Source organism: Centruroides vittatus, unplaced genomic scaffold (genome assembly GCF_030686945.1).
Source record: "Centruroides vittatus isolate TY-2023 unplaced genomic scaffold, ASM3068694v2 scaffold_712, whole genome shotgun sequence".
In the NCBI taxonomy this organism is placed as follows: Eukaryota; Metazoa; Arthropoda; class Arachnida; order Scorpiones; family Buthidae; genus Centruroides; species Centruroides vittatus.
This window is the reverse complement of record NW_027122715.1, coordinates 2,042,969-2,057,628: the sequence shown is the minus strand read 5'-3', so window position 1 is coordinate 2,057,628 and position 14,660 is coordinate 2,042,969. Positions and strand designations below refer to the sequence as shown.

Below are 14,660 nucleotides of genomic sequence, written 5' to 3'. Positions count from 1 at the left end.
AAATAAAATCTATACAAAAGAATCCTTTCAATAGTATTTATGCAAAGTGTGCAACCATTCATTTTTTACGCTTGTCATAATTTTACCCGTATGAATACTTGGGAGAGGAAAGTATCATTAACTATCATTTCAGACATGTTCAGCTTACCTAAAAGACTTGTCAGGTGATCCGAAGAAAGGCGACATGAATGTCAATATTGAAGAATCAATATTAAAAGCTTGTATTTCGTAGACACGTTGCATCGGGAGTACCGTAATACCATTTTTCTCACAAGGGCCGTCATCGATCAAGAAGAGCGACATGTAGCACTTGTAAAAATATATAGTATTACTGGCTGCAAAATATGTTTTTTATCTCACGTTATGTAACCTAGGCCTTAGTAGAACGTGATTGCCAACCTTCTACTAAGTATTAAATATTATACACATTTATACAACTCCTCGCTTAAGAATTAGAATCAATAAAATGATGGATAGTGTGTTAAATATTGGATAAAAGTTAACGTTACTTCACTTTAATGTAATATAAGAAAAACGAGTCGAAAATATAAATTTACTTTCACTATTTTTCGTTAACAACATTTTAGAAAACGTCACCCGTAATATAAAAATTCATCAATTGTATACGATTTGATTCGATAGATTAAGATAGGAGAGAAAGAAGTAACGTTACATTTTTAAGACCATACCGGGTATAAGATCGTAAGTATATGATCATAAATATCGTGGCCAAGTTTATGCTACTCCATTTTTACCGATGTGAATCAAAGAAGACATCAGGATGCTTTTATCGAAATTGAATAAAAGTATACCACTTCTATACAATAATCAGTCGATCGGCGACATTCTCAAACCCCCCTCCCCCGAAATAATAAAGTAATCCACTTAGGACACGTTGTACAAAATTTAAATATATATATATATTTATCTATCGTACACGATCGAATATATAAGAAAGATTTTCATTTATAATTCGTGTTTACTTGCCCCGTCTCCTTAAGACGGAAACATTTTCTGTAAAATTAAATTTTCTGCTTCCATCCAGATTCAATTAAAGTTTCCACCTGGAATCGAATTCGTTCGATTTTTGTCACTCGGTTAAAGGCAACTAAACTCGACACAGATTTACTACTGTATATTTTTGCTAGTAGGTTACTAATGGCTTTTATGCGTGACACCCGATGAAAGAGTAGCTCGAAGAATATTCAATATTTAATTTTACGAAAATCTAGCTTCCTTACTTTAACTATATATATATATGCCATTCTTAATATATATAAATCCTACATATAAGAAATGTGTCCACGTAGGTAGCATTTTATCTCCTCTAATTATAGTTAAAGGCAGCTGCTCTCTACCTGAAGATGAGGGGAGTTGAAGAGGAATATATATTTATATATGTGTGTGTGTGTGTAAAAAAAGCGAGTCTGGAACTTATGCGCGACTGGCTGTCTTAAACAAGGCGTGGTCTCATCCCATTCTAGTAGACGAGCACCCCTCGGATGGTGTAGTAGATGCGGCTGACTCGGCGTACCGGCTGGTGTATTGACCTATCAACTATCCTATCGTTTTGCTCAGAAGAACGGCGCGGCTAGGCGCGCCGACTTGTCAGAGGTGAAGGAGAGCGGCGAACACACACACACACACTCTAACACTTTCTGTTGGAGCTATCGTCTTCACTACTTTGATTAAACGTTTTCTCTAGTGGATCATTTTATTGTTAGTTTTGTGAAGAGTGAGCTTTGTTTCGTCGCAGTTTACCTCGATTACATATCCGTGACATGACAGACAAGTGAGCGCCGTATGTAAGAGGATTGCCCAGGACTGCACGTTGGCAACATGATTGTTATTTCCTTCACGAATTTCTAAAACCTTGAAGTTTTGAGGTGAGTTCGCGTTTATTGGTTTGATTACAGGGGTTTTTCTTTTATTATTATATATTTTCGGTTACTTTGTATCTAAAATGCTTCTAATGAGATGGGTTTTTCGTATTGTATATAATCTAATTCCCTTGTTTGGGAAAGCGACTGCTCCTTCTCTGATGCCTAGGGGCTTGTGTTACAATAATTGGGTACATCCTTAGATAAACAGTTCTCGATGCTTGGTGTGGCAATGCTGGGAATTTGGTTGGTGTCGAACAGCTTTTGTTTATATTGTAAACGTTATGTAGAGGACGTTTAATGGATTTTATGAATAGTACTAAAATGTTTCTGGTTTGGTTGCTGTGTATATACATGTGTATATATATACATTGCTATTTTGGTATTTGACCATCGTAGAAAATACATGTATTTCATTTTAACATATTAAATCCATTCACATCGCGATAATTATAAGTTTATTCTGTTAAATACACTCGAGAATACTTTTTTTGTATACCTGATTATAAATAATGTTTGTTTATAACGAAAACTAGTACTAAATTTGAGTATAAAGCAACATTTCTTTTAAAATTTAATCGATTTTTACTTCAAATATTCGAAGAGACATAACAGAATTCTGTTCTAGACCGAAATTTATCAATGAAATTCGAACATTTGCGGTTTAGTGAAAAAGAATTCGTCCACGAAATGAACCTTGATAATGGTGACGGGGTTCATAGTCGTGACAATGATTCATCGCAGCCCCTCAACCTTATACACATATCGAGGATAAACTTTATGAAATCGGTGTCATTGCTTATTATATAGCTTAACAATGTAATGTAGAGTCGGATGCGTCAAGCTGGAATGTTGTCATCATTTCTGATGGAGCTAGTTACCGTCCACTCCATCCTGATACGGAAATGGTACCAGTGGTATAGTGGAAGTTAGCCATTGTAGTCCGTTCCCTCTCCTAATCTCTTTAGATGGTTTTTTTCCTTTCTTCTTTTCCTCCTCAATATACTCCCTCTAACAATTTCTTTTCAATCGAATTTCATGAAGGATCTCCACAAATCTTTTCTTCTCCAAATAAAGAGATTCCGATCAATAAGTTGAGATCGTGAAATCAGTTCATAACAATGGACTTACGTACGCTATATTTCATTCTTTGATCAAAATACACATCGCATAAATGCAAACAGTTTTTTAAAAATATTTTCAAATGATTCCACTTCAAACTTAATATTAAAAATCAAATTCTTCTTCGTCTGTCGGATAAGATGTAAGAAAACGTAATGATCCAATTAAATGTAGAGTTATTCGAATTTATCTTTAGTTGATTGAAAGCAGTTTGATCTCAAATTATGCGATTTCTAACTGAATTACGTGTCGAGAAACACTAAAATCCTATTACCGTAACGTTATATCCGTGCACGGAATCTAGAGAAATTATTCAAATACTGATAAGATCAAAGGAAATTTACCTTGTTATCCATCGGCTAAACAATTAAACTACGTACAATTACATTTTATAATAGTTTTTGTTATATTATCACAGTTTACGAAAGGTCACGATATGTTAACGTTTGCTTAAAAGACTCCAAAATTCTCGAACAAAACAAAGAATAAGACTGAGTAGTAACAACAACAAAAAGGAATGCTTTAAGTCTGGCTGATGTCCCGCTGGTACTTTAAAATGCTGAGAGGAAACGAATAACATTCTTTCTTTTCTTAAACCTTCCATAAACATGTCAGACGGAAGGGTAATCCTACAGAAAACGATGGTCCACATCGTAGTTGGAAAGGTGTTGTATTGTGGTAAGAAAATGGTGTATTCGAAGCCATTTGCAATTGAGGAACCGAAACGAATCACGAGTTGTGAAGACACTGTCGGAAAATCCAAAGCTGTTTTTCAGCTTGGCTCCAGAAAAATGTTCTCTCATTGTCGGTAACGACATAATGCAGAAGACAGGATTTTCTACAATATATATATATATATATTATTTGGAAAGCATCTAACTCTATAAATTCATTAAACCATCATACATAACATAAACTTAATAACCCGTTTCATTATTAAATTATAGGTTAATCTGGTAAAAGCAGACGAGTCTATTTAAAATAAATTTCTGAAATTTTATAATTAAAATAGGCTTTTTTTTTTTTCTTGGTGATATTTCCGGAAAATGTAATGTAATTTTTTTAATGTTCAGAACGTAAAACCAGAATATCAAATTATAAAGGTAAAATAATCGGAATGCCTCTTAATATATGCAACTAGAGCTTCGTGACTATATTATTACATCCTGTGACTTCATTTTATTATAAATTATCCTCATACAGGATGTTCAATCACCCTTATATCCGACAGTATTTGTTACATTTCGGTTATTGAGTAACTCGCTTTAGAAATTATCCATTTAAGTCGACGAACAAAGAATAAACTTCAGTATGCTATAAACGTTTCGCTTGTTTCCTACCATTTTACTTTTTTTTTTTTTTATTCTCGTTCCCTTTTGGCATTCTTCGGTTCCGCTATTCGGATTGTGCACAGAACATCTTTCTTTTTTCCCTCTCCGCTTCATTACTATACAAGCCTGAAGAATTTCGTCTAGGAACTCTAATAAAACATCACGTCTTGTTGCTACTCGGACAAAACGTTCTTCTTTTTTAAGCATCTCGATACATTAATAATCCGTTTATGTGTAAAATTATTACATTAAAACAATGATTAAAAAACAAAAAAACTGTTTTATTTTTCGTAGAATACATGATTCAGCAACTATCGTACAGAATCGATCAATTAATAATGTGATAGCAGATAGAGATAAAATCCAGTAGAGATCTAGTTACAGGTGAAGAGCATTGTTTGGTCTCTGTAGGGCGTTGTCTTGGATTAATTTGGTCTTCATACAATATGGCCATGGGACATCTGCTATCGATACCGCCCAGTTATTTGATAGTTGGTTTCGTTTCTACCTATCTTTTATATATATATATATAGGCTACTCTTAATGCTTCGGAGACTGATGAGCTACTCGACTTCATCCAATTATAGCAAATTTTCTAATATAAAAGCTATTTCAAATATGTTTTAATAGCCAAACTTAATTAAATTCCAATCAATCTATACATCAAGTGGAAATGACACATTGTAAATTGGTTTAAAATCTTCTTAAAACGATCTCGTTAATTGTCGTTTTAACTCTTCTTCTTTTTGTTATTATCTAAAGTTTTTAGAATTTTAATCTTTTGAAAAAAAGAAATTAAAAATTTAAATGCGATAAATAAATACATTTCTTACATTATAAAGAGATTAATTCTTATTTGCATTTGGAGAATTTTAGCATCACTCGCGTAAATTTATCGATTGAATCCTCGCAAATGCATTTAGAGTAAGGCACCTTCTTTCACTAGATCTTACCAAAATTTTAATCTACGTAATCTCCGGTGATTTACAACAATTGCCATTGCCTAATATTTTATTATCGAAATCTGAACAAGTATTTCATCTTTGCAGCAACGTATACAGCAGCTTGGAGATAGATTTCATCCTTTTAATCCATACAATCTAGAAGCACAACACTGTACAGTACAGTACAGTAGATAATTCGATTTTCTCCACTTTAATAGGCTATCGTTTCTATTGACTTATAGATTAAAATAAGATATAACATTCTCTCGTTTCTATAAATTGCTACTATGTCAGATATTCTTTAGATTCTGTAGTTCTTCGGAGAAGAACCGGAAAACATTCAATTATTTCTAAACGACATTCGATCAATGAGTCTGGTAGCCACTTTTGCCTTCAGATTGACCGTTCCCATCGGAATTACACAACTGAAAACGACTAACTTAAAAAGGATTGTTCCTTCAGCATTTAATGTCTATTAGTTTCCGAACAGAAGGACATCTTATATATAAACACACACACACACACATATATATATAAAACTAATAAAAAAATCGAAGCTAACTATGTCTATAAATTCGATTTATTGCTTCGTTTCCGGCTTGGATCAAACATTTTAATGCTTGCTTATAACTCGCACAAAGAAGGGAAGGTTGCATTAAGATGCCGTAAATGACGTATAAAGCCTGATTTAATTTTCGTTACACGCTTTCTGGATGATCTATAATCTTATGAGCGTAAATTGATTCCCTTTTGAGCCGCCATAGACTGATGAGACTAATGTATTTGAATCTATCAGTTAACGAGTCTTCTTGGCAACGGAACTACAGGATGGTGGGAGGAGGAGGAGGAAGAAGAAGAGGAGGAAAAAAATAAAGCGTTTCCCTAACGAGATTCTCTTCCTAACAAAACCGATCGAAAGCTTATATAGCCTAGAGGAAAACCAGTCAGCTTCTGTTGTTTCTTCCTCTGCTGCTCCCCGTTTTCCGTAGTCGAATCCAAAACTGATAGGCTACCAAGCAATCGATTGGAAAGCATTACCATGACAATTGCGTTTCGTTACCTATGCAAATTCATTTAATTTTCTTTCATTAAAATGTTGGTGCTGCTCAGACGTTTGCATTTTGTTAACAAGAAAAGTTTTGAATCCCCTTTGTCTAGACTGGGGTTGATCTGAGGGAAATAATTAGATGGAAATTCAACAAATGGCTGACGCATAAGACAATAGATAGATAGTCTCAACTATCCATTTGCATATCGTTTCCACCGAAACTGTTTTCTTCTACAATAAAACGTATTACAGATGCTAGCTTACGTATCTAAACTGAGACTAATACGCTCTAACGTCTTTCTATTAGCTCTTAAAGAGTTATATCGTTTAATGTAACTCAATAAAGCATTCTTTAAAATCACGAGACTGTTATAAAAATCTCTAACCGTCCAGTAAGTTACGACCACTCAAATGGAGAGTATTTAAAAGTTTACGCGATCGCATCTACGTCTTTTAAAGACACCGAAAGTAGTCAATAATACCATTTAAAAATTCCGAGAGATAATGTTTTAAATAATAAATTAAATATTTAACCGGATTTTAAAACAAATATTGAAAAGTAAAAAGAGTTTATCCGGCCTGAATACTCTGTTTCCGTGTAAAAAAAATCTTAAAATTAGCAGACATTATGCAGACTTTTCTATACGGGAGAGAAGTAATAGAAGTAGAAGCAAACCTTCTCTCTCCTTACGAGAGAGAGGGTAACAGTTTTGTAAAGGGCGATTCTTTATTGCACACAACTATGAATAAAAGCTATTCATTGAAGGTTGTGCTGCGTTAATTTAGAATTTAAAAAAAAAAGCCATTTAAATTTCGACAGTAAGTCTTTTGTGTGCTAGAACTGATATATTCCTAGATTATAGTAAAATCGGCCGCCACCTCCCACCGAGGCGACCGTCTAGGTTCGATGCATGTTAGATTTAGTTTTACTCTACTAGACAAGGGGGTGGGTATTTAATGATGTTGGTCAGGAGATGATGTGTTCTCTTTCTCCTCCCCACTCTTCAATTCTGGTATCTCTGTAAGGTCACGAGTTTCGTTCGGGTTAAAGTACGCATTTGTTAAACACACAAACGGTAATTTATGATGCGGGGTTGTTTTTATGACTGCGAACCGCCCGTCAGTCACACTTCGTCGCCATGGTAGAGGAGGGGAGAATGACGGATGTATACGTGGTAAATGACTATTTACATAGCTATTGTTTCACACACCGTACCGATTTTAAACGACGTTTCCTCGTTTGTGAAAAAAATACCCGAAGAAAATAAAAGAAATAAAAAAAAACTTAATGTATTCTAGCATCTACCATGTGCTGTAATGATTAAATTTTAAGGAGCTCGGTTTTGTTTGTTTCTTACTATTTTTGGAATTTTAAACAAACAAACACATACAATCCGGAGCCATTGTTAATAATTTTCTTCAAATACAATTAATTGTTAATGATAATAAATGAAATTTATATTTAAACAGAATAATTAGCTAATACGTTGGCGTATAATACATATTTTTGTTTAAATCCCAACGAGAAATGTTAAAACAATAAAGTCGAATTAATAAAGCCCGAAGCAATTGTTATAAAATTTTCTTAATTCATTTAATCGTTCATAATAATAATAATTTTTAATTAAAATTATATTTGTGATAATTATTGTATATAAAGCTTATTATTTTTCATGGAATATATTTTTTTTTCCAAGACGGAAAGAAACGAATTATTGGAAGTAGAAGATGATGCAGCTATATTTCTCTATCGTGATTAATCCCCGATAATAATAATAATAAATTAAAATTATAATGTAAGTAGTGATAATTTACGTAGACGAGGAGGTAATAAATTTTGAATAGAGGCTTTAAAACCGTATTAAGAATCTATTTTCGACATCAGCCATAATTAAAGTTCAAGGCCGTACTTGCAGCTAAATCCGTTTTCTTCAGACATTTTGGTGCCAGGAGGAGAGACGTAATTTAGAAGACTGCCAATTGTTATGTCATCCCTTACAATCCCTTTATTGGTACATCACAATGAACCCGGACGTCGTCACCAACAATAATATTCCGTCGATTCTATCCATTGATGCAGGCAACATTAATTGTTTACTCTTTCTCTCTATCTCTATTCTATAGTGTCGAACGTAAAACCCAGGCATTAATCACCATCCCGTCGTTATGGCAACCGGGACAAGATATACAAAAGTTGATGTTTAAAGATGAATACTAAAACTTTGAGCGCGGATCGGATTTTCTATCTCATAAAATTCGAACAGTAACAGAGAGGAAGGGGGAAAAAAACGCCAACTGTTCCAAGATCAGTCTCTTGAAATGTAGAAGTAGGCAGTTTACTCTGGTTTAGTAAATCAATACTCCACCAATCGATTCTTACATTTCTGATGTGGACTCCACTTTCCCTCCCCTCGGGGTGGGTGTCACCTGATCTCTTTTCCTGGACCGACTAGTCGATGTTACTATTGCAGGTGAATCAGATTTGTTAGATCATCTTCTAAATCAATATAATTTCTACTCTAAATTCTCCTATTCGAAGAATATTAAGCAGTTTTCCTATTTGTTCCTTTATAACGGTTCAGTTAGGAAAAAAAACAAGCTTCTTTTTGTAAAGCTTTATAAACTAAACTACACAATTTTAATTATCCTTAATTGCTTAAAGTATCAGTTTTTCCCCCATTCTTTATATCGAACTATCTATTTTTAATCTAATAAGGGAGAAAGAAGAGCAGGAGCAGCGATCGATGTAAGATCGAACATCTTAGCTCGGGGCTTCTTTATACTCTCTATAGGCTTGATACGCTATTGTGAAAAGACTGTAATTGTTGTGCTGTCTCTTCCAAAGCTAATGGGAATGAGAAATGCTAACATTAAACTTGTCAAATTATCGAAAAAATATATATTTTACACAAAATATTTGAAAATTTTTATCATATTTTAAAATAATAAAACCTGTATTTCAGTCGTTAATCTTCCTACCTATAATTTTAGCTCTGGAGTATTTTTTAAGTTTAAATAATTTTCAAAGTTTTAATAGATTAACAAGTTAGTGATGTGATTCAAACTAAAGTTTCTAATACTCATCTAAACCGTAATAGAATTTGAGGTAAACAGTATTGACTCTTCTCGATCTTAACTATATTTGCTACAATAAATGACTAAACTGTTGTGTGTATATCTTGCGCCTACAATGGATCTAATTGAATCAGATTCAATTAACTTAAAGCGAATTTTGGAAAACATGATTAATTCGATAACCGACGATACAGAATAAGAATTAATTAGAAATATAACAGATTATAACATATTAGAAGCACTAAAACGGCGTTAAATATTTAGACGTTGAGGATTTTATCTCCTACTTTTTCACTTGAGTAGAACGTTTCCTTTATTCTCGATATTTTATCTTTTAATGTCTTTTTTTTTCTTTTTGTTATTATTACACGCCATCTATTACTAGTCCAAAGCTTTTTTTGATTACGAGGAGCCATCCGCAGACTAAACATTGAGCCAATGTTTAAACATACATCACACGTCCCTTAAACGTTAAGACGTTCTCTCAAAATGAATCTGCACGGGATGAAAATCTGCATTTGATAACCTACATCTTAAACTCTACTCGTATTTCCCATTCGGTAGCGCATCTCACGCGATTTAGTCGTTCCGATCGTCTTCTGCACATCTTTTTCTTCAGGAATTGATTTTGTCATCAGAACACGCCGCTCCACCACGATCTAATTAAAACGACAAAAACCATTGTAGAGATAAGAATTTCACCTTTTTTCCCTTTTTTTTTAATCACCCTCTTTTATTTCTTTTCCCCCTTTACTAATTTTCGCGCTTCTTGTTTTCCTTCCGAAAATCGAACAGGAGATGGAGGTCTAAAGGAGGAGGAGGAGGAGGAGGAGGAGGAGGAGAAGGAGGCGGATGAGGGGAATCTACTACAAGTTTTTAGCATTTATGTTTTATAAATATAAAATGAATTTCTTTTTTTTTAAATAAATTGAATCTTCAGAATGTGTATTTAAAAAATAAAATAAATTCGTGCTTTATTTATTCAGTCTTTCAGCAGAAATTTCGATAAAAATTGCTTAAGCATCTCGTCGTTCTTTTTCCTTCTTAATTATGAATTTTTTTTAAAGAATTTTGTTTTTTACTTTCTGCCATTCTAGCTTATCTACTTATATTTAGTGTTTAATTAAGGTATAACATTTATAATTAACTTTTACATAATGAAATATTTTCAAGCAAACAAGTCTCCAATTCTCGATAACGGATGTTATTTTTGTCTAAATAGAAACTAATTAATGTATTGTTTCGTATTGTTACAGATTTTTATTACGTGAGGATTTTTAATAGGAAAAAAATTCCGATTGTATTATCATTTTTCATTTAACAAAAGCGTTTAGTTTGAAGGAGAAGGGGGGGTTAAAGTTACTTGTCCTCAGGGGATAAGAGAGAAGAGCAAACCCTTGTCTCTTCGATCTTTACTGTTCGTATTGATAATGTGTCGCCATTTCTCAAAGGTTATCACCGTCCTTCCCGCTTGCAGAATTAGCAGAAAGAGTTATTTATTCGAAAACCGATAAGAATGGAAATTCGAACATTTAGTTTTGTATCTTAAAATCCAAAAATAAATAGGCCAGAGCTTTCTTAAACTCTCCTAAAACAAACATAAAAATGTGAGTTAATCGCACGTTTAAAAACTTAACAACCTTAAGAAACTTAGAGGGAGAAAAAAAAAATACATTTATTTAAATAACAAAAATCGTTTTGTTTATCGGAAATTTCTATAATTAGAAAGAAGTTTGTTTATTGGCTCCACCGATACGAGAACAGATGTTAAGTTGCGAAACTCACGACAGGGATGTGATCTATCCTGTTGGGTTTCTTTAAAATTCTTTTGCTTATTTTAGAAGAATACCGTTAGATGACATTAGTTTTCCATTATTGAATCTGGGAATTCCAACAGATGTTTTCTTTGAACGATAGAATTTAAACCGCGCCTTTCATTCTTTACATAGATTACAACGTTCCAGATTTTTTCCACCTTCTCTAAAATGTGTTTAATGTAAACAAGTTAAAGTTATAAGAATCTCCGCCTACGTTATGTAGTTTTAATTTCGTTCCGTTGATAAACTGTATATATACTGCTTAAAGTAAATATTAAAATAAACTAATAACTAGATAATAAATAATTCTCAGAGACCGAAATAGTTCAGGATGTATCCCGATTCTTGATAACATTAATACTACGTGACTTTCCCTCCGATACTATTTCCTTCTTCAGTTTATAATAGAATCGAATTTTATTCCTGCGGTGCTAAGTGTTCGCTTGTCTCATAACTTTCTTTCTGTAGCCACTAACAGATGCCAGATATAATTTAACAGCCACTGTTAGGGGTTGATAGCATACGTCATACTGTGCTAAGGCCGGAGTATTCATCGTTCTGCTTATTATATTCGAGTTCTCCATGCGAAAATCCGGATGTATCTTTGCTGTGTTCATCTAACCGAACGATTCACGCGTAAAAAATGCTTATGATACCATTTAATTTAATAAAAAAAAAGATAAGGAGTACGTTGTTTCTTTCCAAAGCTCTGTGACTCATGCTTAATAAATAAAGGCAAAGTTCGATTCTGTCTCGAGTGTAACGATAAGAGATAATTGAGATAACATTAGTTAGATCTGATCAAAGTTTATATTATATACCTGTACAATTTTTAGATAAACAAGTGATAGCAGTTGTACTTTCGTACGATCGAATTGAGTACAGGTATAATATAAATTGATCCAAATACGAATCTTCTTATTTGTTTAATTTCGTTAAATAAATTATTCACGAGTATTCGGTTAATTTATAGAGTTTTATAAGTAATTTATTACTCAACTTGAACATTTCTAGACGGATAGAGATGTAAAAAAAATATATTAAGATAGGAAAATATAATTAATCTTTGTTTACCTTTGAACGGAGAGAATATAAAGGAAAAAGCCAAATTCGTAAATATTTATAAAAGCTGTAAATAATGGAGTTTTAATAAAATAACAAAAGAGCCGTTTGATCTGTATTATTTAGAGTCATTTGCATTATTAATGCCAATTAGCGATGCTGTTTATTTTGTTGTACAGTACAGTATATCTGTTAAGCTGTAGGTGGCGTTATCAGTGCGACAACTGGTGACATAACGCACTGCACTCCCACTCGATCTACATTCACTAGCTGAGACTCAGCCAACAAGTTTGTAGATTCAGGTAAGACTTTCGGTGACGACAGTTTGAGTGATTTAGTCACGCAATTCCACCCCTAATTGACGTAGGGAGTGACGTAGCGACGACTCTCTCTGTGACACTTTGATGGTTTTTTTGCCGTCTTATAACCACTTGTGGTATGCGAAACGACTGCTGTTTGTCTCTATTGCTTACGGGATATTATACAAATATAGCTTTGAAAGTTTAATACTTTTAACGCGCATTTTTTTTTCTTTCTATTTTAACACAAAGAAAATCGATTTACGTACTGAGAATTCGATGCAATTCTGTATTGTTTAAAAGGTTTTTTTCTCCTCTTCTCTCGTTTTTCTTCTAAGTTCCGAGTCAATCCGTGCAAGAAAATACTTTTGGAGATGGAAATTTTTCTTTAAAAAACTTCGAAATTCGTACCAATAGAATCGAAAATTGAAATTTACGATCGGAAATATTTGGAAGGATCTAACAAAAACTGGTCGTTTTATTGCCAATCGTTTGTTAAAGAAGAAAAATTGATGTAGTTTTATTCAAGGACTTTTCTCAATATAAATCGTTCGGGTTTTCTTTTGTCAACTCTCACTCAGACACATTTATCTTTAAACGAAAAAAGCTTTTTTTTTTTTTCCCCTTATCGTAGAAAACGGTATAAACAACGATTACGTTTTCCTTTCCCCCTTCACTTTCCCTCTCGGAAAATATGCTCTTTTATTTTTTAGGGATTTTTTTTCTTTTCTTTCATTACATTTTGAGTAACACTCGCGAATAAAAGGGAAATTTTGGGTTATGACAAATGAACATTACATTAAAATTTATTAATGAAAGCATTTAAAATGCTTTTAAAAAAGGAATTCTGGAAAAAAAAAGAATCAATTAGATGAGCACTTAACTAACTTCTATAACAGGAAATTTCATTTTGGGTTATGGGGAAGAGAAGAAAATAAAAAAAAAAGAATGAAATAATCTACCTTTATAGTGCCTCTTGCAGACCTCCAGAGAAGGGAGGAGCTGATGCTTTAGCCTGTATTTTAGAAGAAAAATTTTTCCTCCTGGAAACTTGTTTTTTTATATAAAAAAAATTACATGAGGTCATAAATTTGAATTCATTAATTATGAGTAATATCCAGTTAGCCATTTAATCTATCCAATTGTTACGTTAAAGTTGAATACTGATGAAAACAATTTGCCTCCTTCGTTAAGAAATTTATTCATGTATTCGTTCCATTGAATTCATCACTTAGAGTTAATTTTTTTTTAAATATTTTGCAAACGAAATAACTTTTAAATTATTTATTTAAATATTTTTTTTATTGGAAAAAAAGCCTATATCATTATTAATATTATTGTTATTATTATTATTAAATTAATAAATAAAGCAAGCAGTATTTTCTAATACATAAATAATACTCTAGAAAATACTCTTACTAAATAAACATTCTTCATTTAGTAAATAAAGTGTATTTATTTAGTAAGAAGTAATATAAATATTTTCTACATTTTAATGAAGGTTATTGCAAATTAATGCTATTTAAAGTATCTGATACTTATAAATAATTCATTTAGTAGTTAATCTACAGAAAACAGTCTCTATATCTTGTGAATATGTTCAGGAAATTCAAAGCATGTTTAGCACTATTCACTCTTCTCTCCTATAAGAAATATCCTCTTTATTTTCTAATGTTCAGCTAGTATTTTCTACAGAAAATACCCCCCTTTTTTCACTATTTTTAAAATACAGTTTACCTGTTTAAAAATAGGAGATTATTTCCCATAGAAAAATTTTCAATTCCGTAGAGTTTCTGTATTTTCGAGAAAACATGTTTAAGCGACAATACATTTAGATTTTTAGGTATTAAAATACAGTGTTACGTATAAGTTACCGTATTAGAAACAACGTTTATTTAGTTTTGTGGGAAGGGAAAATATATATATATGTATATATTACAAAAAAGGTCAGAAAGCAATTTCTGATACTTGAAAGTATTCGGCTAGTCTTCAGAAAAAAGTATTTTTCCTAAAAAAAATGATATAGAAGGTTTCTATAAATGGAGCTACGGCTTGTTTATGCATCTGCACAGAAAGTACATA

General features: G+C 32.5%; 1 protein-coding gene across 2 annotated transcripts in view; it reads left to right on the top strand.

Moving 5' to 3' along the window:
* Positions 1-1,578: 1,578 nt before the first annotated feature.
* The window catches only part of LOC136989632 (uncharacterized), a 28,462-nt gene continuing 15,380 nt past the window's right edge, over positions 1,579-14,660 (top strand). The window contains exon 1 of one of the 2 annotated variants that reach the window (XM_067287860.1): positions 1,579-1,886. The gene's annotated coding sequence lies outside the window, so the exon portion shown is untranslated. Of the gene's footprint in view, positions 1,887-12,487; positions 12,582-14,660 lie in introns of those variants that run through there. The other variant, XM_067287859.1, reaches the window with a different exon arrangement.